The sequence below is a fragment of the Panulirus ornatus genome, chromosome 10 (assembly GCF_036320965.1).
Source record: "Panulirus ornatus isolate Po-2019 chromosome 10, ASM3632096v1, whole genome shotgun sequence".
Taxonomy (NCBI): Eukaryota; Metazoa; Arthropoda; class Malacostraca; order Decapoda; family Palinuridae; genus Panulirus; species Panulirus ornatus.
The window spans coordinates 62,110,263-62,133,958 of record NC_092233.1 but is presented as its reverse complement, the minus strand read 5'-3'; the positions used below and the strand labels follow the sequence as shown (position 1 = coordinate 62,133,958).

Genomic DNA, 23,696 nt, shown 5'->3' with positions numbered 1-23,696 from the left:
CATGACGTAGCCTGAAACCCTCACCACACACTTCAGAAGTGGTCAGACAAGTCCTGAAGGATATCTTGATTATTTTTTAATTTTTTGAGACTATTCAGTCAGCAGATAAGCCAAGTGTGTCATTATCAACCTCTCGAAGGGTTTAGACTTTATTATATGGTGTCTTGGTCATTGTTATCAGTGGGAATGGTTTATTTACCTGTTCGTCTCGTATGTTTTCATATCATGTAACAAGGCATCTTTGCTCTCATTTTCTGAACGAACAAATAAGTCCCACCCCAACGTTGAACTACAAGGAGGGTCAAGTTACGAGGTGTTAAAAGGTCACTTATTTGCATTTAGAGCCATTTCAACCGCTCGTTGCGTTACTCGACAGGAAATTAGCATTGAGGGCGAGGTAAAGGTAAAGAAAAAAGACCTTCGTTTACCATAAGAAGCGACAGATCTTCTACCCAAACGTCAGCAGAGGCTCTGGGAACATCAGGAGTTCCTCACCTCACACTGGGAGTCCACCTTCCTACCTGCTCTGGGTGAAGGACGAGCAGCTAGGCTGGCCATGCAAACACATGGCTACTTCCGTCTACGTATTTTTTGATGGTATTTTTGCAGTCGCATTCATATATATATATATATATATATATATATATATATATATATATATATATATATATATATATATATATATATATATATATATAACAGAATTACAACGGCCTCATCTGCAAACATTCGTTCTTCAGCCATCATGTGTCATACAGCGAAGCCTAAACCAACTGTTCACAGCTGGATGCAACTAGGCTACACCATGGTTTACCTAGGCCGCTTCTTATTACTCTAAATCTTGTATTGCATAAAGCCAACACCCTGATTCATTTCCCCTTATTAAGATTCTTGACTTTTGGTTTTTTAACCCCATTTTCATTTGTTATATGGTATTTTCCATCTGATTAGAATTCCATTATGTAACATTCGTGGGGACTTTTTCGCTGTTCGGTCCTGTTGCTTTTCATTTGACGTCTCCTGTTTATTGTCTTTGGACCCTACACTATGTTTCTCATACTTTCTTCCCATATTCTGTCATCTCTGATGAAAACCCCCTCTCTAATTCCTCCTTAACTCTAAGTTTCATAAGTCTTCTCAAGTTCTTCTTGGCCACATGACTTGTCATGCGATCATGACCATCACATAACGTTATCTCCTACCCTTCTTAATCAGTTCTCATTTATGACAAAATCTCTGCCTTGCCTGTATCCCCCTTTTCTTTTCCTCTTTCTTTAAGCCATGGTCTTCTTCCAATATGATAAACGCCTGTGATATACGTTTTCCTACCACCTGCTTCTCTCTAACCTACCTAATTCGCTGTCGTTTAACCTTCAGGTTTCTGATGAACAGCTAAAATGCCCCATTTGCTGCCATGCCTCTCTGTATTAATTCCATCCTTGCATCTGCTGGATTATGAATATTCCCATGAGTATTGTGTCTCTCAACAGTGCTTTTTATTCACTGAACAACTTCACTTGGTTCCTTGTGACTCTCTCAGCTTCACTTGGTTCCTTGTGACTCTCTCACTGCATCAGGCTTAATGGTGTGCTTCTGTTCAACAGTGGCAAACATTGCTCCACCTACCCGCTTTTTATTATTATTCATGGTCTCTGTACTCAAAGCTTTTTATTATTATTCATGGTCTTTTTACTCAAAGCTTTTTATTATTATTCATGGTCTTTGTACTCCCTTTTCTTTGATCGAATCGTCTTTAGGATGTCATATGAATATATTCCTAACTCCTTTTTTCTCTTCAGTCCCTCTGCCTCCTTTCCTCTGGGTATATTTCTTTTGAATACAGTCAGTTGATTTGATTTTGTCTTGAAGGACATTTAGAATACATTTTTCAAATCTTTCAATTCCTTTCTTATCTCATGACACTTTTCATGTTCTTTGATTCCATTTCTGAAATTCTTTCTCTCCACCTGTTAACCTCTCATCCTGTTCTCAACACTTCCTGTTAATTTAGCCAATTTTTTGACGTAATTACCTATTTTGTACTGTACGGGGAGGGGTGTTCTTCACTCATGGGCCCCCCTCCCCCCCCTCTCTCGTGAACATTCTTTAATATCAAACATATTATACTTATGTATTCTGTTCACATTCTCTGTCTCATTACTAAGTTTATTTCATTTATCCATTTGTACTACACACGTACCCTACTTCTATACAGACTTTATAGCAAGTTGTTCTATATCTTCATCTTTCGAAGAACTGTTCACTATCTACGTCAGACAGGTGGTTAGAAAATCTAAAGGCTGTGATCAGGTCACCCCTCACTTTTTTGTCTTCCATTCTGGGTTAATATATGGCTTCTCGTCTTTCCCAATAGCTCTAAAGTGTCGTAATTCAGGTATCATGTCTATTGCCAACTCTCTCTCTCTCTCTCTCTCTCTCTCTCTCTCTCTCTCTCTCTCTCTCTCTCTCTCTCTCTCTCTCTCTCTCTCTATATATATATATATATATATATATATATATATATATATATATATATATATATATTCAAACTGTTAATGTATCTTAGCAGTATATTAGCGAGCAAGCAACTGAGCAGTGGAGACATAAGTGGTCAACATGTCATTGGTCCTTGTGCTTGCAGGTCAGTGAACCTCTGGTCCTTGTGTTACCACGGAGGTTAATATATATTTTTCTCACATATAACAGTGTCATGAGAGGTTGTAAATTCGTACATGAAATGATTAATAACCATTGTTTATATCGTCAGGTTGGCCGAGTGGTCTAAGGCGCCAGATTTAAGCTCTGGTACTCGTACGAGTGCGTGGGTTCGAACCCCACACCTGACAGAGTCGTGGGAGAGTCATTTTAAAGTGGTTCTGTTAACTGTGTGTCGATGAGTCATGCTGACAACAGGTGGTTGGAGTAGGGTGGTGGGGGGGGGGGGATATACACACTCCTGCGTCACAACTACGTCATGGCAAGACGTTGGTGACGTCATAATGGACACAGCGTGACGCGCGACCCCACCAGACATGGTGGCAAGATTCACACGGTCGCTACGGAAATATTTACACACTCGTTATAATCCCTATTAGGAGGATATTATATCGCTTTTTTATATTCCTGTTGTTCATGCAAAAGATTTTCTTGTGTTGACTGGTATTGGTAAGGTGTGGGTCGAACTGAGAGGGAGTTTTATGGAAATGATGTAAAAATGTTGAACTTGGCATCGGTGACTGTTTTAGGTCTGCCGCGCTGGCTACCCCGACCGCCCTCGCCTCCGCTCACGATGCTGGCGTTCAATTTTCTTGGTTTTTACCATCCTATGTATATATATATATATATATATATATATATATATATATATATATATATATATATATATATATACCTTGCACTGATGTATTAAGATGGCGTGCTGTATCTTATCATTATCATGACGGTGTATCTGATCGGATATGGGCGTAGACTGTGTTATCCGTAGATCGATAAAGAAACTGTGATATAAAATCTACATTGTGCGCACACGTTCCACGACCTGGGTCATTAATGAGGCATTACTCATACCTGTGAAGAAGCTTATGCTTCTCTTAGTTGTATTAAGAACTTTAATATATTTTTCCAAACTAGATTCAAGTCAAGACACTTTAATTATATATTTATTCAATCAATATTCAAGGCTATCACAGTCCATCGTACTTCACTCTGTATGTCTTATTGATTATTTTATTGATAAACTACCTTGTGACTGTAATAAGTTTGTACTTATCATTTATCTGTACATATCTTAGATTTCCTTTAAGTACTTATTATTTACATATTGGACTTTTATTGTGAAGTAATGATAGACATGTACAATTCAATTTGATGATTATAAAGTAGCAAATGTGATGAGCCTGTACATAAACCTCGGCGAGAAAAGTCCTGGGCCCAAATTGTACTTAAACTGGGTCTATAATCACATACCGTGATGAGTAGGAACGTAAAGCGTTTATGATAAAAATGGTGGGAATGGTCACTGCTTGTGGGCGTGAACACATGCGCTGTGTGGCGCAGTTTTTTGTACCTTTTGGTGCAATTTTACATATTGATCTATTTTCGAATCCCCTTTTGGGGTTAACAGTTGACTAAACCTTGTCTTCTAACACGGCATTGTACATACCTGTTATTATTTTGTTTTAGATGTATATATAAACGTGTGTGATTGTTTCCTAACCACTAGAAAACATTTGAAAGGATGCGTTAGTCAATTGTTCTTATAAACATTTCTGTGGTGTTCTTGCGTCAGATGGTGTCTGAAGGATGCTTATGTCATGTTCTTAAATATTTATGCCCCCTGTGAGAATCGAACTCACGACCCCTGGTTTACAAGACCAGTGCTCTGCCCCTGAGCTAAGGAGGCGAATGCATTTAGAAACTCGGTTATGTGACGTCAGATATCACACGTCTTCATGGCCGCTTAGATTCATGTATTTAGTAACTTGTAAGTAGCTTGTAACCTAACTTGACTGGTTTTAGTGTAAATTTAGTGATTTCTCGTAAATGTGATGGAAGTAGAGTTGATCAGTGAGCAATTATTGTCTCGATACAAAAATTGTTTTCGTAACCCTGAGTTACCACAGTCCTGCTCTGGTCAAACCGGTTTGATTGAACTGGGAATAGATCGTTATGAATCGGCCGTTCTCGTTCATCCTGGGGCAAGATTGCGTCCTTGCCAGCAGCCTCTCCTGTGGAGGCTGCTGGTAGAGAGCTTCACTGGGGAAGGTGGGGCGCGCGCAGAAGCAAGTTCTGTTTCATCGATTGGAAGTGTGTTGTTAGCTTTGTTATTCTTGTGTGTTCGATGTTCATTGCTCGTTTGAGGTCGCGCGGCGTGTTTGTGTTTGTGTATGTGTGTGTGTATATGTGTGTTCCTCCGTTTTAGTATGTGTGTGTGTGTGTGTGTGATTACTATTCGTGTGTATGGAGAGAGTTTTACACTCATATCCCGTCTCTTAACCTTGTATATATGTACCAGGTCTTTGCTCTTACGTGTAATAACACACATGAAATATCCCAGCCTAAGCCAGGTGTGTTTAATTACATATTGCAATTACCTGTTAGTACTGTACGGGTCAGGAGTTTTACACTGGTGGAGACCCCATCTTTTGAATATTCACCACTTTGATGTTACTTTTTGAATTTGTGTGTGCAGTCTGTGTACATTTACCACTTCTTCATTTATTTTCTTTCATTCATCCACCACTGTTATACTGTAGAAGTAGTTCACATTTTTTTTGAACGTTTCTTGTTTAATTTGATATATTTTGTTCACAGGTTGTTCTGTCCTGACACATCTGGAAGAACTGTTCACTGTCTTCGTCATCAGTCTGCTGTAAGAGGATTAAGGGTGTGATCAAGTCACCCCTTACTCTTTTCTCTTCTAAGGTGGGTAAATTTGTCTTTTTATCTAGCCTTTCTCCGTAACTCATCCTTCTTAAATCTGGTGCCTTCTTTTATGTTTCTCTCTGGACTGCTTCTGTTAGCTCTTTGTGCTTCTTTAGATGCAGGGGCCAAAATTTTAGAAGCATATTCTGCTTCTAGCATAATATAGGATATGAACAGCTTGGTAAAAATATCTTCATCTAGAACTTAAATGCATTTCTAATATTTCTTTGGAGACAGTTTGCCTCCTTACTTATTTTCCAAATATTGAACTCTGGAGACGTGTTTAGAAGGATGTCGACTTTTGTACAAGTCCTTCTCATACATAGATTCCAGTTTATATCCTGCTGGATGATGATCGTATCGAAGCCTTCTTTCGCAGTGACCTAACCTGATTACTTTTTTTTTCCCTCTGGTTAGACTTCATCAACCAAAATTCAGAGCAACTTTGGAGTCTTGTCAAGGTCCCTTTGTAGGTTGACGCAATCCCTCCCCTTCCTCCTTGCTCTTCATCTTCCTCATGAACACTGCCTCATCTGCAGCCTTGCCTTCTGGCGGGTCAATCACATTATATCAAGAAGAGTAACGGTCCCAGAACAGAAGCCTGTGGTACTCCACCCGGTAACCTCCTCAAACCCATTTGGATGAGGTTCTGACACTCTTCTTTTGTTCTCTCTCAGTAGGATGATAGTCTATCCATTGGAGGAGTTTCTTCCCTTATTCCTGAATGGTGATCCAGTTTCTTGATAATCAGCTTTCCATGCGGAACAGTGTCAAATGCTTTCTTCAGTTCCAAGATACAAACAGTCCACTCAGCCTGTGTATGTGTGTATGTGTCCGCACGCTAAGTCCCAAGTGCAGTTTCGTGCAGTCACTACATCGTACGGTGTGTTCATCACACGAAAGTGCACTTGGGACTTATCGTGTTCTATTTTTCCTCGTGGTTATCAACAAATACTAGATCACCATCCATACACCTCTCTTTCCCGACATCCAGCAGATGTTCCTCTATACACTGAAGTCTTCAGATGTCAAAATTATTCTGGATAATGTCATCATGGCCTCATGGAAAAGTTATACGTTATCATTGTGTTTTCGTCTATATACATTTTCCAGAGTGGGCAGATAAAGGTTTGCTTACCTCTCTCTAGAACTCGTTCGATTCATTTCCGGTTCCGTTCTTGTTGAATACCTTTTTTCACCCTTTCATGTAATGTCATCTGGCTCTCTTAACTGTTCTACTGAGATTGGACTCTGGCCACACCAAGTTAGGGACGGTGTCGACTCCCAAGCGTTTCCTCCCACACAGACTCCCACAGCTGGTATCTCACTGGCTGATGATAACATGGAAGTTATACCTTCACTGTGTTCCATCATTGGCTTGTCCTCGTTACCTTCACATATACTTGGGTTTGATTTTATCTTCCGAATATCAGATTACCTTTGGAATTTGTCACGTTTCCCTTGTGATGAGATGCAGTCCTTCACGCCTTTCACTTCCTGGTGTGTGTGTGTGTGTGTGTGTGTGTGTGTGTGGATAAGACGCTCAGAAAACTGATTAGAGTATATACATAGATACAATTTATGGAAAGCATTGCTAATTTGCTCACCCAATTAAGTAGTATATTATTATTATTATTATTATTATTATTATTATTATTATTATTATTATTATTATTGCCCGTGTTAATACTAATACTATTTTATCGTCCAATTATCATAACTGATTATGTTCCAGAAACATAAGTATAGACTTTTTAAAAGAACAGCTTATGTTAGAAGGTACAGGAGAAAAATATAGAAATTCGACATTACAGGGATAACTGTAATTTATGTCCTGCAGACCAAAGATCTATTTATGCCTCCTTAGCTCAGGGGCAGAGCACTGGTCTTGTAAACCAGGGGTCGTGAGTTCGATTCTCACAGGGGGCTTACTGCATAGAAAGTGATATAATTTTATTGATCAGTGAACGTATCAGTTCTGAGCACACTATGAGCATCATGTGAGGCAATGTGTGTTTGTGAGTATATAAAGAAGAACGCTATTTCGGTAAAGCGAAGGTGATTATGGGTAATCTCAAACGTTCCATCAAACTGTTACAGGAGGCTGAAGGTGTCTTGTCCCTGAATTCACGAATCACTTCAGCCATTACGGGATTGTATTGATTGGGTTACTACATTACAGAATTGTGATGATTGGGTTAACGTACGTTACAGGGTCGTAATGATTGGATCATTATATTACAGGACTGTAATGATTGAGTCATTATATTACAGGATTGTAATAAATGGGTCACTGTACATTACCTGACTGTAATGATTGGGTCATTGTACATTACATGACTAATGATTGGGTCGCTGTACATCAAAGGATTGTAATGATTGGGCCATTTTACATTACAGGATTGTGATGGGTTTTGTACATTACAGGAATGTAATTATGGGGTGACTTTACATTATCGTAATGATTGAGTCACTGTACATGACAGAATCGTAATGATTAGGGTCACGTTACATAACAGGAGTAATGAGTGATTCACTGGTACATTACAGGATTGTAATGATTGGTTCACTATACGTTACAATGCTGTAATGATTGGGTCACTATACATCACAGGATTGTAATGTTCTATGTGTTACCGACCGGATGTTGTGTTGTAACACTGTTGTAGGTCTGGTGTTGTGTTGCAACATGCGTCTCGGGCCTTGTGTTGTGAGTGTTGCAGGTCGGGTCTGTTGTTGCCACATCAGTGTTTCAGACTCGGTGTTGTGTTGTAAGTGTTGCAGTTAGTCTGTGTGTGTTGTGTTGTAAGTGTTGCAAATCTGTGGGTGTCGTGTTGTAAGTGTTGCAAGTCTGTGGGTGTTGTGTTGTAAGTGTTGCAATTTGGATGTTACAGTGCTGTTAATTACCTGTTTGTACTGTACGGCGAGGGAATCGTACACTCGCGGGTCCCCATCTCTTGTACTGTGCGGGGAGGGAGTTCTACACTCTTGCCCCCCCTCCCCCCCATCTCTTCTACTGGGGTCTTTTGTTGTGTGTGGCGGACGCATAAGTACCAGTTCTTGGGGGAATGGAATCATTCTTTTGACTGCCGGGTTATACCCCGTTGCTTTCTTTGTCCTTCGTTGGGAGTAGAAGGCTGGCTGTCAAGGCCAAGAGTAATCCAGGAATTCATATGCTTATTAAAGGCAGATGGAAATCCTCTTATCACAACAGTAAGGTTATAGTTGTGGTGTTGTATGTTAATTCGTCTTTAGCCCAGGTTTAGCCCGGAACTCCACACTGGGCCCATGTTACGTGATAGTGTTGATATTTTCCAGACGCTATTTCCAAACCTTTTTATTTCATTCCCAGTAGCTGTGATGTGCGGCAGGCAACGTAATTGTGTGTGTGTGTGTCTGTGGAAAGGATGGAGATTAGACGGAAAGTATACATAGATGTATAGTGTATAGTTATTGGAGTGTATGAGACGTTAGTTACATGTAGGTTTCTAGAAACTTATTTACATATTCCATATGTATTGCGTGTGCACGTGGAAAAGGGAAGCTCCTGTGTGTGTTGGTATGTAGTATGAATTTACTAAAGCATGTGAACCAGTTGTACTCTTGTGTATACGTTGCTGTTCCTTCTGCTGGGGTTGTGTGCTGTGCTCTCAACCCTGAGGCGAGTCGGGAGGTGTGTTGTGAGCATATTATTGGCGTTTTGAAAAGAGCGATTGCCATTTATGCCCCCTGTGAGAATCGAACTCACGACCCCTGGTTTACAAGACCAGTGCTCTGCCCCTGAGCTAAGGAGGCAGATGGTGGAAATGCCTGGAGAGCGAGGGATGTGGTTGGTTATGGACCAGCTGGGGAGGTGATGAGTAGAGAATGGTTCGGTACTGTAGCCCGCTCGAGGACGACACTGTGACCGAGGCTACGATCCTTGAGTGTGTTTCCTGGCATTTGCCCCGACTCATAAGGGTCAGAAGGAAAGCATTTAGACCTTCATACATAAAGGTATGGTAGGATGGATCCAGAAGGAAAGGCCCTAGACTTTTCATATTCAAAATTATGGTAGGATGGATCCTGCGAACACTCGAGACAAGAGGAAGAAAACGCAACGATGATACTTCTTTTTTTTAGACGCTAATTCTTTCACAAATATAGAAAACTGATGGATTCAGGCATCACTCTTACAAGGTTGGCGAAACGGCGTAATATAGAATGCGTTCAGAGATCTTCCACAGCTCATATTAACGTGATACATGAACTAGATTAGTGGGGTCGGCTGTTATCACTGAGGCTGTACTCCCTGGAAGGCAGACGAGAAAGATCTTCCGTCATCAGTACCTGGGAAATCCTGGAAGACATGGTCTCTGAATCATACACTCGTAAACCACTTCCTGCTGGCGCGACAGACATGCAAGGCCCTGTGAAATACTGACCTCCGGAAATACAGAGGTTCGGTATACACAGAAAGAGAGAATGCCTTAAACATCCGGGGCCCAAGACTCGTTCACGACCTCGCCTGTGGTCATAGGATGCACAGTGGAGAAGGTCAAGAGTGCATTGGACAAGTACCTACAAAGTATACCAGACCAGCCAGGCTGTCGGGGTTACGTGGGCCTGCGGGCTGCGGCTTCCAATAGCTTGGTCGAGCAGTGGACCTTAGGCTGGGTCTACCCAGGCTGGCTGCGGGGGGTAGAAGAGTTCACCAGGTCGCACCGACGCATCGCGTTGAGGGTTTCGAACCATCGTGCTCAAGGACCGTGCCCTTGTGCTCAGCTATTGTTCATTCGTGCTCTAGGGTCGTACTGTCTTGCTTCATTATCGTACGTTGCGTGCTCAACCGTCGTGCCGTCGTACTCTACGATCGTACGTTCGTGCTACGGTATCGTAACTTTCGTGCTCAAGCATCGTACCGTCGTACTTTGGCATCGTACCGTCGTACCTCACTTATCATGCCATCGTGCTTAAGGGTCGTACCGTCGTATTTAAGGATCTGGATCCATCTTTCTGTCTATCCAGCCTCTTTATCCCTCTCTCTTTTCTATCCATCTATCTCTTTGTCACGTCTGTCCATCCCACAAGTTTCTACTATCCTTCTGTCTTGCTGGCGATGATGCTGGCACTGATGAGCGACGGGTTTCGAATACCAGTAACTTTGCGTGTATTGAAAAGGTGAATGTATACACCGGGCATGAGGTAAACTGGAGTACCATTGATGCAGTAAACTGGAATGCCATTGATGAGGTAGACTGGATCATCAGTGGTGAAATTAGCGAGGCTTTCATGAGGTAAACTAGCATATCAATGATGAGGTATACTGGCACACCATTTATGAGGTAAACTACCTCAGTATTCATGAGGTAAACCGGGACACCATTGATGAGGTAAACTAGCTTCACCATTTTGGTGAGGAAAAATTTCCCCCACCGCTGATATTAAGTAACCCACTGAGGAGGTATGTAAACTGGCAGACTACCATAGGTAAACTGTAGTCTACTGGAGGACTGTCTCGCTGTCTCTCCTTCGGGAACCTGCTAAAGACTTATTGCCCCCTGTGAGAATCGAACTCACGACCCCTGGTTTACAAGACCAGTGCTCTGCCCCTGAGCTAAGGAGGCAGATGTTGGAGGGACGTCGCCGTAGAGCCAGAGATATCGCACTGACGGACCGACTAGTGAGGAGAGAAGGCGACATTTGCTGCGTCAGTAGACCTTTGGGTCACGAGGCAAAGACCCTTGGGTAAGTACGACGCTGCGAGACATGATTACGACGCTGCGAGACATGATTACGACGCTGCGAGACATGAGTACGACGCTAGGAGACATGAGTACGACGATGCGAGACATGAGTACGACGCTACGAGACTTGAGTACGACGCTACGAGACATGAGTACGACGGTGCGACCCTTGAATACGACGTTGTGAAACTTAGAGCACGACGCTGCGACCGACAAATACGACGTTCCGACGCCAAGAAGCTTGAATACGATGGTACGTCCCTTGGTCATGACTCCTCACCGTCGTGCTCACGGGTCGTACCGTCGTGCTCAAGGCTCGTACCGTCGTGCTCAAGGGTCGTACCGTCGTGCTCAAGGGTCGCACCGTCGTGCTCAAGGGTCGTACCGTCGTGCTCAAGGATCGTACCGTCGTGTTCAAGGATCGTACCGTCGTGCTCACGGATCTTACTCCATCTATTTGTTTTGCCCTTTTAGCTCCCCTTCTACTCTTCCATCCGTCTTTCCCTCCTCGTTACATCTAGCCTGCGCACCATCCTCCTTCATCCTGGCCTCCCTCCATCCTGCTAACTGAGGCCTGGTCACTGATCTGTTGGTGTCCAGGAGGTCAACTACAAGACCAGTGATTGGGTGAGATGTCAGGCCAATGATTGGGTTAACTGCCTGACCACTGATTAGATGCACCGTTAGATTAGTGATTAGATGCACCGTGAGATTAGTGATGAGATGAACTGTGAGGTCATTGATTAGCTGAACTGAACACCAATCTTGGGGTAAACCAGCACACCATACATGAGGTAAACTGTCACACCAGTGTAAACTGTTAAATCACTGGTGAAGTAAAGTGGGTGATTACCTTATGTAAACTATGGGCTGCTGGAGGACCGTCTGTGTAGGCGTGAGTGTGTGTGTGTGTGTGTGCTGCACCGAGTTGGTCAACTGAGGTAACTTGTACATTTCTTGAGCTCGACCTTTGACCCTTATACATGGTGACATGACCCCTGAGGGGGTAAAGGTTGGAGGGGGAGTGGGTCACGTCAAAGGCCACTCTATTGTGTCTCCGGGTCTCTCTCTCTCTCTCCTCTCTCTCTCTCTCTCTCTCTCTCTCTCTCTCTCTCTCTCTCTCTCTCTCTCTCTCTCTCTCTCTCTCTCTCTCTCTCTCTCACTTTGCTAAAGACTTATTGCCCCCTGTGAGAATCGAACTCACGACCCCTGGTTTACAAGACCAGTGCTCTGCCCCTGAGCTAAGGAGGCAGATGTTAAGATTGGGGGAAAAAAAAATAACACCTGTTGTGATTGAATATGTCATCTTTGGTTTTTGGTTTCATTTCATCTTTCGCGTGTCGCATCCTTCGGCTGGTGTACGGTATAGAAGGCCGAGGAGAACGGTTTCTTGAAGATAGCTGCACACGAAGCATGATATTTCCTTACTGATGTGATGGAGTAGATTTTCGTGAAGTACATGAAGTATGGAGACCCATATATGTATATATCAGTGTACCATACCCGTATTAGGTACAGATGATGTACCGCACGTGTTTGAGGTGCATGTAAACATCCGTGTTGGTGTACCTGTATTCGGCACACACACGCACACACACACACACACACACACACACACACACACATTGATGTATCTTATCTGTTAGGCATAGACGCGCATGCCCACTGGTGTACCATACCGATTACATAAAGGAGTTAGGTCCAGCCACCCACCTCCCTCCCTGTAGTACCTCAGAGCCAGTCTTCGGGTACGTGTGCCAGCACCCAAGAGATGCAGCAGACTTTGGGGGTTAGTCGCCGTGCTGGCCTGTTATCGCAAGGAGGCAACTGTTTTGTACTGTCTCATGCTCTGTAGGCAACCGTGAGATGCTTGTGTTTATGGTTTTTCGCACAAGCAAATGTAAGATCCAAGACGCTCGCTCGGTTAATGAAATATGGTAAAGTTTATTAGAAGATGAAATGTGAAGAGAGAGCGAGAAATGTTGGAAACACCTTAGATAATTGTGTACGTTACTCGTAAAAATTTTACGATACAGAAAAAAAAGGGAAAAAGAGACGAAGATTCACACAGGTTCTGTGTGTGAGGAAAGGGTTGGTTGAGGGAGGTATCCTAACTGCCTCCCCTCGTATGGTTGGTCGCCACACACAAACTATGGGAAGAAGCAGACACTTGCGTGTCGCGAGTTCAGGTCTCGAGGGTATGGTAGGGACCCCCACATACACCTCACAGGAACAGTGCCGACCTAATGACCTTTATAACGGAGGAAGAAGGGGAGTGGGTGTTCCTGCGCACGGAGAGGTATGAGTGAATATGGATGATAGCGGAAATATTGAGAGGTCGAAAGAAAAGTTTTTGATCTCACAATGTGGCTGAGATGTGTGAGGCAAGCCACCATTCGACGTAGTCGAGGAGTACTCCATACTGGGCGAGTGAAACTCATGGTTGTGGCATTTCCTGAACACGTTTTGGTAGGTGGTATGGTTGTGCTCGCTCTTACCTGTCCCTATAACATGTTCCAGCTAATATAGAATTTACTCATAACGTTAGGTTGTGTGATGAATATGTAAGTCATAGTGTTGTAGGTAGATTATAAGAAGGACGATTAAGGGAAGACTTGAAGGGGAGTATAAGATTACAGCAAATCACCTTCGTAATTAAGGTCATTGTAGTAATTCTAGGTCAGATTGAGAGAGAGAGAGAGAGAGAGAGAGAGAGAGAGAGAGAGAGAGGGAGAGAGAGAGAGAGAGAGAGAGTCCAGAGTACGACAGTGTAAGGCTGTGATGGATCACCGTGTGAGGCTGTGGCAGAGTTCCTCTGTGGTATTACTGTTGATCGGCAACTGGAGGACGTAACAGTGTGGTAGAGATTGTGTGGCGTCTGTGGTGCACATTTCGTCACAAGGGCCTCTCGTGTGTGTGTGTGTGTGTGTGTTTGTAGGTTCGCCAGTCGCCTTTAACGAAAGGAACTTTAAAAAAGTTACTTTGGGGATAGTGGAGGGCGACCTCTCCCACTTGACTGTCCACTTGTCGCCTGTAGATGAAGGGTGGGTGATAAGTAATGATTATAGAGGTGGGGTCGACCTCTCTCTCTCTCTCTCTCTCTCTCTCTCTCTCTCTCTCTCTCTCTCTCTCTCTCTCTCTCTCTCTCTCTCTCTCTCTCTCTCTCTCGATGCCTGAGGATAAAAAAGGTGGTGAGGTGTGAGGTGCTACAATCCTGTATCTGGCAGTGTCATGCTCGACCCAACCTACACGATAAAGCTGTTCATTATTATTTTTTTTTATGTGGCTTTATATCAACTCGTCCTTCATACCTGGCGAGGGGAAGTGTTGCCATACTTTGCCTCCAGCAATACCGGAGATTGAGTAGCTGGTTCCAGTTTATCCTTTCATCAACACACGGGGTTTACTGCCACGGTGACCCGGTAAACCAGTCGCGTGGTCGCTAAAGACTTATTGCCCCCTGTGAGAATCGAACTCACGACCCCTGGTTTACAAGACCAGTGCTCTGCCCCTGAGCTAAGGAGGCAGATGTTAGAAGTAGTACACCTGTGGTATTGAGATCTTACACTGTGTTTTAGACTTGGTCTTCTCTGTTTGGTGCCTGAGGTAAGTGTAGCAGCCTTGAAACAGATGTATACTTTTGATATAGTTTAACACGAAGCATAGGTGTAGTGACCAAATATATTATTTAACAGGTATTATATTCATAGGTGCAGAGACACCTGTATATTATCATTCAGACGTGTATTAGGTACAGAACACATGCATATTGGTGTACCATGACTAGTAGGTACAGAACACATGCATATTGGTGTACCATACCTGTATTAGGTACAGAATACATGCATATTTCTGCACTTTACCTGTATTAGGTACAGAACGCATATATTAGTTTACATTGAGTGTAATTAGGAATCTGCTTAGAACTGGAGAATTGAGGTTGAGCATTGATTACCCTCGTGCCTAAGTAGGCCAGGAAGTGATCGGCTTATGGACAACAATGTTATGGACACATTGTTGATGATGCCAGACTCTGGTTAGTGACCAGTCATACATTCGTGTGTGTGTGTCGTGCTCTCATGTGTCAACCCCAGACTCAGGGGGACGATGTAGCTGCTAATTCGGTCTCTAGCACCCCAGAGATTGGCCTGGGGAATACAGCCACCACCTCCCGGCACCCCAGGTGCTGCTCTCAAAGCAAGTGACTGTGCATCATTGTTCCATGCACTCTGGATTTCCCTGAGACTTGCCTTGTCGTGGTTACATATTTTGGCTGTCAGATGCAAGCAGAAGTGTTCCACTGCAGTCGAAGACGCTTGCTGTATTGATGGGAAAAGTAAAATATATTTATCAGTTAAAAGATAAGATAGAATCGGATGTAATTTAAACGTTAGCACTTTTAAACCTTTCTTAAACGTTTAAAGGTTTAGATAGAAGGAAAGAAGAAAGAATTCCACAGTTTCGCTGTGTGTGGAAAAGAGGAGGTTACAACGGCCCATCCTCGTGTGTGTCTGGTCTCACCACAGAAACTGTGGGAAGCAGCAGACAGTCACGTGCCACGGATTCAGGCCTTTAGGGGCTGGAACACACGCAGACAGCTCACGAAAACAGCTGAAGGAGGGAGGATAACAGGAAAACTGATACGCCATCTCGATTCCAGTGTGGCTTTAAGATACGCAAGACGAACTATTCTGCAAAGGGAAGTGTACTAGATAGTGGACGAGGAATACCCGAGCAGGTATGGAAGACATGTTCGGAAGAAAATGTAATGTTGTCACTGTTACAATAACCTGTGTTCATTGTTGATGTGACGCTGTCTAATTGCCTCCGTGTAGAACATTGCGTCTCCGGCTGGAGCGAAGGCCCTCATTGGGAGTGTTAGTGTGTGTGTGTGGCTGCCTGTGTCTCCCCCATGTCAGTACGTCACGCAGCCAAGAGTGAAAATGGTCGTGGGTTTAGCATCCGCCGCCATGTTTAGCTCGGGGTAATATAAAGGTTAATACCTTCACGTAACACATTTGATAACAGGTTAATTATCCTTCGTGAACTAAATACACGACGACCACTTCTCTTCCTTATTTTCTACCTCATCCATGGAGCTCTCTGTCCCCAGACGACCTGCACACTACGCGATAATGGTGTATGGGTTAGATCAAACTGCTAAATAACCACGTTTGACCGCTTCTTCGCTAGCTATTTAGTTCCAGCGCAATGCCCTAAACACAGACTGACTGACTGAAATGTCTGTCTCTCTTACCTGCTGTGTTGTGTTGCCGCAATGCCTTAGTTCTATTGCCATGTAGCTATTACCGAGCTGTGCTATTTCAGTAAAGCTTTTACATTTTGTTACCAGTAGTGGTACACAACCAACATGTAAATAGATCTTCGATATTGATCACCAGGAGGCTTGATGTTTCGTGGGAGGGAATATAGTTCAGACGTGACATGGTGGTATGTGTGAGGACAAACTCTCTCATACGTGTTACCTGAGGACGGCAGGTGAGGGATGCGTCGTGATTCCACTCGCTGTTCAACCAGTGGCCTCCCTGAGCAGCCCATCACGAAAAAGGACTACTCCTTCTTCCTGTGGTATTGCGTCAAATGTTCTTTCAGGATGGACTTCCTGGTGTGTGTGTGTGTGTGTGTGGGGAGGAGTACGATGTCGCTCAATACCTCCAGCGACACCTGGGAGTTCGCTCTCCGCCAGGTCCTCTACCAACACCCCCGGATGGTCGGGTGGTTGACATGGTTTATGTGTCCCTGGGCCAACCCCAGCCATCTCGCGACCGAGTTAAAGCACTCGCGTGGTCGCTAAAGACTCATTGCCCCCTGTGAGAATCGAACTCACGACCCCTGGTTTACAAGACCAGTGCTCTGCCCCTGAGCTAAGGAGGCAGGTGATGAAGTCAGGGACACGAAGCGTGATGTTGGTAGATAGGTTCCGGGGCCCTCGTAAGTGTCAGTTTACTCGGGGGAAGGGAGTTTACTCGGGGGAAGGGGGTTTACTCGGGGGAAGGGGGTTTACTCGGAGAAGGGGGTTTACTCGGGGGAAGGGGGTTTACTCGGGGGAAGGGGGTTTATTCGGGGAAGGGGGTTTACTCGGGGGTTTACCTCGAGCGGTAGCAATGTCTCTGGTCGTGGTCTTCAGGTGGTTACCATACATGATGGGTAGTTTTGGGTAATGGCCCTTAGGATATTGACTCTATCATCTTGTTAGTGTCCTGTGGGTTGAAGAACATCTGTCCAGTGGTTCAGCGTTAATACCCCGTCTTGTACAGTAACTGAGTTAAGGTATGATATATGGGTCGTCTTCACTGGAGTCTGTATAATGATTGTACAGGGCGACGAAAAAAAAAAAAACGCCTGTGAGTTTTTAATGTGATGATTTTTCTTCGTCAATTGTACCAGAATTGTTTTTTTTAAACGATCGTCTGATTGACAAGACTTTTTTCTTTAGCTTTTTTTATGTTTTTTTCTTATCATTGGTAAGAACGAGACTTGTCTTTTTGGTGCTTGTATGTTGTCCATTGCAAAATCTTTGCTTTACTCTCCGTGTGCCTCGGTGGTCTGAGAGAGAGAGAGAGAGAGAGAGAGAGAGAGAGAGAGAGAGAGAGAGAGAGAGAGAGAGAGAGAGAGAGAGAGAGGTCTCTCCTCCCCCCAGCCCCCAACCATGACTCTCCTCCTTGCATGACCTGGTCATCTCCCCCCTCCCCACAACCCCCGACTTGTCTGTCACTCCCTGTGGAACGCGACGCTCTTACCCCTTTCGGAATGTGATGAGCCTTCCGTTTTGACCTTGACCCTTAAAGGTGTTAAAGGTCCAGTGCCAGGCCCGTCGTACCCTAGGGTCGCACGCCCGTCATGAAGTAGAAGACTCGAGGCTTCGCTGATGCTATTATACCCTCCGGGATCACACGTCCATAATGCCCTCACTCGTGAGTCGCTCGTGAAGCTTCGCTGCTTCGCTCACACCAAGTGTGAACCCCTTACCCACCCGCTACCGCCTCCCACCCACCCTCAATGTCTCTCACACTTACCCTCCCACAGAGGGGGTGTTTACCTGGTCCCCAAGCAGTTCTGCCCTTATCTTGTGGGAGTGGGTTAGGGGTCATTCTTCTCAGGGAGATAACGTCAAGTGATAAATGTGGATGTAATTCAGCACTGTTATCTTTGTAGGTGATGAAGTAGATATAGGGTCATCTGTCATGACGTATATATATGTTTAATGGCGTGACTTGTGATAATGATGATGATAATGATAATAATAATGATAAGAGTTTTATTATTATTATTATTATTATTATTATTATTATTATTATTAATGAACGTTGACTGGTGCGGTAAAGGCTAGATCCACGCAGACTGCTTCTAAGTCTTTGCGCAGTTGATGTATTCGTTCGAACACACTAGGTCCAAAAGTATTGTTTATTTTCCCCTTAATACTGGAAAAGATATGTTCCAGACTCCTGCTTGTAGGTGGTGTATCACTAATGTTTTTAAGGACACAGTTATTTTCAGCAGAACACCTTCAACTGCTTAAAAGCACGACCATCGATTTGTATCTTGACCAAGAACTGTCGTGACTTAATTATTTTTACATATTCACATGATAAAGGTTATCTTTGGAAAGACTTATTGCCCCCTGTGAGAATCGAACTCACGACCCCTGGTTTACAAGACCAGTGCTCTGCCCCTGAGCTAAGGAGGCTTGTGTTCTAAGGGATTCTGAATTGGATTTCTTATTTGACCTTTTGATCTCGAGAGTACGACCTTTGAGGAAGACTGTAATGCTGTTTTTTTTTTTTCTTTTTTAACGGTATGACCTCTGGACTGATGCGAAAGGGTTAGAGGCCAAGCCCTCGTATCTAAGGGTCGTACCGTCGTGTTCTGGGGTCGTTGAGTCGTGCTTAAAAATAGTACCGTGCTCAAAGGTCGTACTGTCGTGCTCAAGGGTGGTACCATCGTGCTTAAAGATCGTACCGTCGTGTTCGAAGGTCTTCGTGTTGTGCCTCCAGGGTCGTACCGTTGTGTTCATGGGTCGGACCCTCCACCCCTACCTGGTGTTCAAGGGGGTCGTGATCAAGGGGGTTAAACGTTATTTGCCCCCTGTGAGAATCGAACTCACGACCCCTGGTTTACAAGACCAGTGCTCTGCCCCTGAGCTAAGGAGGCTTGTGTTCATAATCGTCGGTCGTACCTACAGCTGGTCACAAATGATTAAGGCAACACGGGGCGACCAATGTTGAATGCAGGTATTGTAGAGCATTGCTTGTTTCAGTGTGACGTAGACCTCACTCATCGGTACCCGCGGCCCTAGCGGACGATTGCAAGCGTTGACAGATAAGGAGATATGTATAGACAGACAGACTGACAGAGGTTGTGAGACTGAAGCACGTCGCTAACAACAGTGATGTTTGGTGATAGGCTAAGAGGGCAGTGAGCAAGCCCAGGTCACGAGAACAACACAGGGTTTTATTGGGTAATGTCCAGAGGTGATGAAGGCCTAGGGCATGATGCTACTGGAGGTGCTGCAGGATTGTGGTGAGGAGGTGGGGTCAAGAAAGGTGAGGTGAAAATGTTGGGAGGTTAGCTTGGCTGGAGTACTGAGGTGCTGGTGAAGATGCACCAGGTGGGACAGGCATCCTGCAGAAGAGCGTAGCTACTATGTATAGTTAGAAATATAGTTCCACACACACACACACACACACACACACACACACACACACACATGCACGATATTGGGTCCCATCGCGATGCCTGAGTATGTGAGGACGAACAAAATCAGGTCACGGGGGCAATCAGGGCTTGGGAGACGATGATGGCTTTTTGGGGATTTACCAAATGGCTTTGAATTGGCTGGATAGACTATGCGAGGCGGGTACATGACCGCTGATTGGCTGGCGACGAGGGGAGGCATTGTGCATTGGCGGAGGTACGAGAGAAAGAGGCGGAGTTTCCGTCATGAAGGTCGAAGGTGACCTGAGTACTGAGGTCATTCAGAGATCAGTGTGAGGCAAGCTGACAGCCGCTAAAAACGGTCACCGTTTTTCCCCAGGGGATTAGAGGTCAAAATGAGGTCAAACGTCATAGCTTATCACCCCTCATAGTGCCAGCGGTGTGCTGTCACGGCCAACGCATACACCACTGTGACGAAGCCTACTGGTGGTGACCACAGTGACATAACAGACTACTGGTGGTGACAACGGTGACGTAACGGTACCGAGACTAACTACACAACAGGAGCAACCGTTGTGCGACGTACTGTTGAACTTCATAACGTGTGCGACCAAAGACACGTCTGGAAACACCCCACCCACCTCCCGCGCTGACCTAGCTTTCGCACGCTCAGAGAATTTTCCCCAGCCTTTCTGAAGATTGATCTTTCGCACACACTCACACACACACACGTGGTCACATCAGATAACTTTTCAAAATGTGGATAGTTCATTCTTTGAGATAACACACCCATTCCTATCCACTGTATTCGAACCTTTTATTTACTGTGCCCAAGTACAGCAGCCCCTACATGGAATTCGATCGGGCCAGGTTTAAGTAAACCTCAGTGATTTTGTTGAGGTTTATTTCTAGTTTAAATACTTGTGCCCCCTGTGAGGTTTGAACTCACGACCCCTGGTTTACGAGACCAGTGCTCTACCACTGAGCTAAGGAGGCGGATGTGAACTGGTTAACAACTTATGTATTATATGTTTATCTTGTACGTTTATCATACGATAGATTGTGGTTATCAGTATAGTTGCCAGAATTACTCCTGCATATATGTATATATATATATATATATATATATATATATATATATATATATACCTTGATGATGTTACCGGACTCTGCCTGCTTAAAGTTTCCCTGCGAGTGAAAAGTCACCTGTGAAGAGATTGTGTCATTGTCACTTAACGAAAGAGAGCACAATCTCTTCAGAAAAGTATTCTTATCAAAGGAGTCATTCCTGTCCCTGCTACTGAATGGAACGCAGACTTGGAGCTACAGAATCTCCATTTTTTCTTTTTCTTTCTTTTTGAAAGAAGAGTCATGGGGTTACATGATATTAATATCATTGGGGATAAGGAAGAAAGAAGACTGCTCATTTTTCTCTTTTGGATTGTACAAATTGGTTAAGACTGGGGCGGGAACGGTAAGTCACATGTATTCACATTGATTGTATAACCAGCAAACTACCAGGGGAAACAAACGACGCGATTACTGTGTGGGCCGTTGGCAACTCAAGCGGGGGCCGTTTTGATAACTGTATCCTTCCCTAAACCTGGAAGCTTTGGAACTCTCTACCCTCACATGTCTTTCCTCATACCTATGACATGGTACGTTTTAAAAACCAGGCTTTTTACTTCCTCCAAACTCGTAAATACTTTCCTTTATCTCTTTCTCTAACCTCTCCTTATTTCAATAAAGACCCGGCCTTGATGTGGACTTTTGTCCTTGAGTGGAACCTCCAACGTGAAAAAAATAGAAACTTGCGTAGGTGCCGAAAGGTGTAGCAACACAGGGGTAGAAAGCTAAGAAGATCCATGTATGGGAAGATGTCGTCTCAGAGAAGGGGATATATATATTTGAATAACTAATGTATATTTTCGAACGATATTTGGGCTCAGCCGTTCAAGATCTGGAGAGGTTGATATCCTGTAAAGCAGACTTTACGAGGAGGTTGGCAGTCTCTCGTGGGGAGAGGTTTAGGGAGAGGTGGCATGTTCAAATCTTCAGGTGATTTGGGGTTAACCTGAGGTTGTCCGTTGCGAGTAGACAGGGTGGAAACTGCAAGGGGCTCAGCTGGAAGCCTTGTATGACACCCAAGACAGGCGACTTTGTGTAGGATGTTTGCATGGCGCAGTAGGACGTGTTATCCCCTCCTAAGAGACGAGTTGGTTGGCTGTGTATGTGTCTGTGTAGAACTCGCTTTGGCTTGTACTTGTCCAGGACTGTGGAACAAGTGAACCTGCGACTCATCTAATCTGTGGACAGACTGTATAGTCTGTATGGACGTAACGAGTGATTTCTAATTAGCCTTTTAAGAATTCTTTTTCCATATAGGATAACTTGTTAGAGTGAAGTACAATGTTCGTCTTGTTATTACTACTCCACGCTGAGACATATAGGGCGCTGAATGACCACTGAATTTGTAAGAGTGTGTGAAAGGAGTAAGTTGAGAGTAGATGTGAATTAAGACAAGGTCATTAAGTTTAGCAGAGTGGAGGGACAGATTAGTTGGGCGTATGAGTCTGAATGGAGAAAATCTGAAGGAAATGAAGTGTTGTAGGTACCTAGGAGTGGACAGGACAGCAAATGGAACCATGGAACCGTTAAGGATGTTACAGGGTGGATGAGGGGGCGAATGTTCTGGGAGCTCTGAAGAATGTGTGGAAAGTGAGGGCGTTATCTGGGAGAGCAAAAGTCGGTATGTTTAAGGGTAAAGTGGTCCGAACAATGTTGTATGGATGCGAAGCATGGATTATAGATGTGAATATGCAGGGGAGGATGGATATGTTGGAGATTAAATGTATAAGGATAGTATGCGGAGTGAGGTAGTCTGTTTGACTTACTGAATAAATTATATAAGGTAAGAGTGTGGTTGAGAGAACAGAAAAGAATGTGCTGAAATGGTTTAGTCATATGGAGAGAATGAGTGAGGAACGTTCAACAAAAAAGATATATATGTCATAATTGGAGGGAACATGGAGAAGGAGCAGACCCAGCTGAAGATGGAAGGATGGAGTGAAAAAGATTTTGAGCGATCGGGGCCTGATCATGCAGGAGTGGAACGTCCACGTTATAGAGTGAATTGGAAGAATGTGGTATACAGGGGTCAACGTGCTGCCAATGGACTGAACCAGGGCATTTGAAGTGTTCGGGTTAACCATGGAAAGGTCTGTGGGGCCTGGATGTGCATAGGGAGCTGTGGTTTCGGTTCATTACACATAACAGCCAGAGAATGGATGTAAGCGAATGCGGCCTTTCTTCGTCTGTTTCTGGCGCTACCTCTTTAATGTGGGGAACGACGATCGAGAGTCTGTGTGGGTTTGGGTGTATTATGTAACCAAAAATGATTGTTATTGTTATTATTATTATTATTATTATTATTATTATTATTATTATTATGAAAGGACCATTTTATAGGGTAATTTGGAGCTATAAGGCTGCGCTCCATGCAGGAGCAGGGAAATGTTGGACTCCATTGGGTTAAGAAGGTCCTCCTCGACTACACTGTACTCCCTATTCGTCTGTTGACGGTGATACATGCACGCCAACATTGCCTTCCCTCTCACGGTGAAAGCAACTTCAGGCGTACTTCAAGTAACGCATACGCATAACATGCGTAATGTTGTTGAATGCTTGGCGGAAGGGAAGGGTGGTGACGTGAGTGTCCGGGCCGTTGGCTGATTGGCTCGCTCGCTCGCTCGCTCCGCCCCCCGCCCCGCCCCAGCCAGCCAGCTCCACCCGGCAGGTGTTCGTCGGTCGATAGTGTCTAGGCCTGTGGTGTGTGGGGGGGTTGGGGAGCTACCACAGCAGGCCATGCAC

General features: G+C 44.3%; 1 protein-coding gene and 11 non-coding genes across 12 annotated transcripts in view; 3 read left to right on the top strand and 9 right to left on the bottom strand.

Annotated features, from left to right (window-relative positions):
* Positions 1-2,762: 2,762 nt before the first annotated feature.
* TRNAL-UAA (transfer RNA leucine (anticodon UAA)) lies at positions 2,763-2,846 on the top strand. Its single transcript has one exon. It is a non-coding gene; the product is annotated as a tRNA-Leu (tRNA).
* Positions 2,847-4,330: 1,484 nt separating this feature from the next.
* On the bottom strand, positions 4,331-4,402 carry TRNAT-UGU (transfer RNA threonine (anticodon UGU)). The gene has a single exon. It is a non-coding gene; the product is annotated as a tRNA-Thr (tRNA).
* Positions 4,403-5,313: 911 nt separating this feature from the next.
* Positions 5,314-23,696, top strand: part of Atac1 (Ada2a-containing complex component 1) — an 86,155-nt gene continuing 67,772 nt past the window's right edge. The window contains exon 1 of the mRNA XM_071666136.1: positions 5,314-5,424. The gene's annotated coding sequence lies outside the window, so the exon portion shown is untranslated. The remainder of the gene's footprint in view (positions 5,425-23,696) is intronic.
* Positions 7,282-7,353, top strand: TRNAT-UGU (transfer RNA threonine (anticodon UGU)). Its single transcript has one exon. It is a non-coding gene; the product is annotated as a tRNA-Thr (tRNA).
* On the bottom strand, positions 9,148-9,219 carry TRNAT-UGU (transfer RNA threonine (anticodon UGU)). Its single transcript has one exon. It is a non-coding gene; the product is annotated as a tRNA-Thr (tRNA).
* TRNAT-UGU (transfer RNA threonine (anticodon UGU)) lies at positions 10,959-11,030 on the bottom strand. Its single transcript has one exon. It is a non-coding gene; the product is annotated as a tRNA-Thr (tRNA).
* On the bottom strand, positions 12,330-12,401 carry TRNAT-UGU (transfer RNA threonine (anticodon UGU)). The gene has a single exon. It is a non-coding gene; the product is annotated as a tRNA-Thr (tRNA).
* On the bottom strand, positions 14,605-14,676 carry TRNAT-UGU (transfer RNA threonine (anticodon UGU)). Its single transcript has one exon. It is a non-coding gene; the product is annotated as a tRNA-Thr (tRNA).
* TRNAT-UGU (transfer RNA threonine (anticodon UGU)) lies at positions 16,974-17,045 on the bottom strand. The gene has a single exon. It is a non-coding gene; the product is annotated as a tRNA-Thr (tRNA).
* Positions 18,787-18,858, bottom strand: TRNAT-UGU (transfer RNA threonine (anticodon UGU)). Its single transcript has one exon. It is a non-coding gene; the product is annotated as a tRNA-Thr (tRNA).
* TRNAT-UGU (transfer RNA threonine (anticodon UGU)) lies at positions 19,251-19,322 on the bottom strand. Its single transcript has one exon. It is a non-coding gene; the product is annotated as a tRNA-Thr (tRNA).
* On the bottom strand, positions 20,751-20,822 carry TRNAT-CGU (transfer RNA threonine (anticodon CGU)). Its single transcript has one exon. It is a non-coding gene; the product is annotated as a tRNA-Thr (tRNA).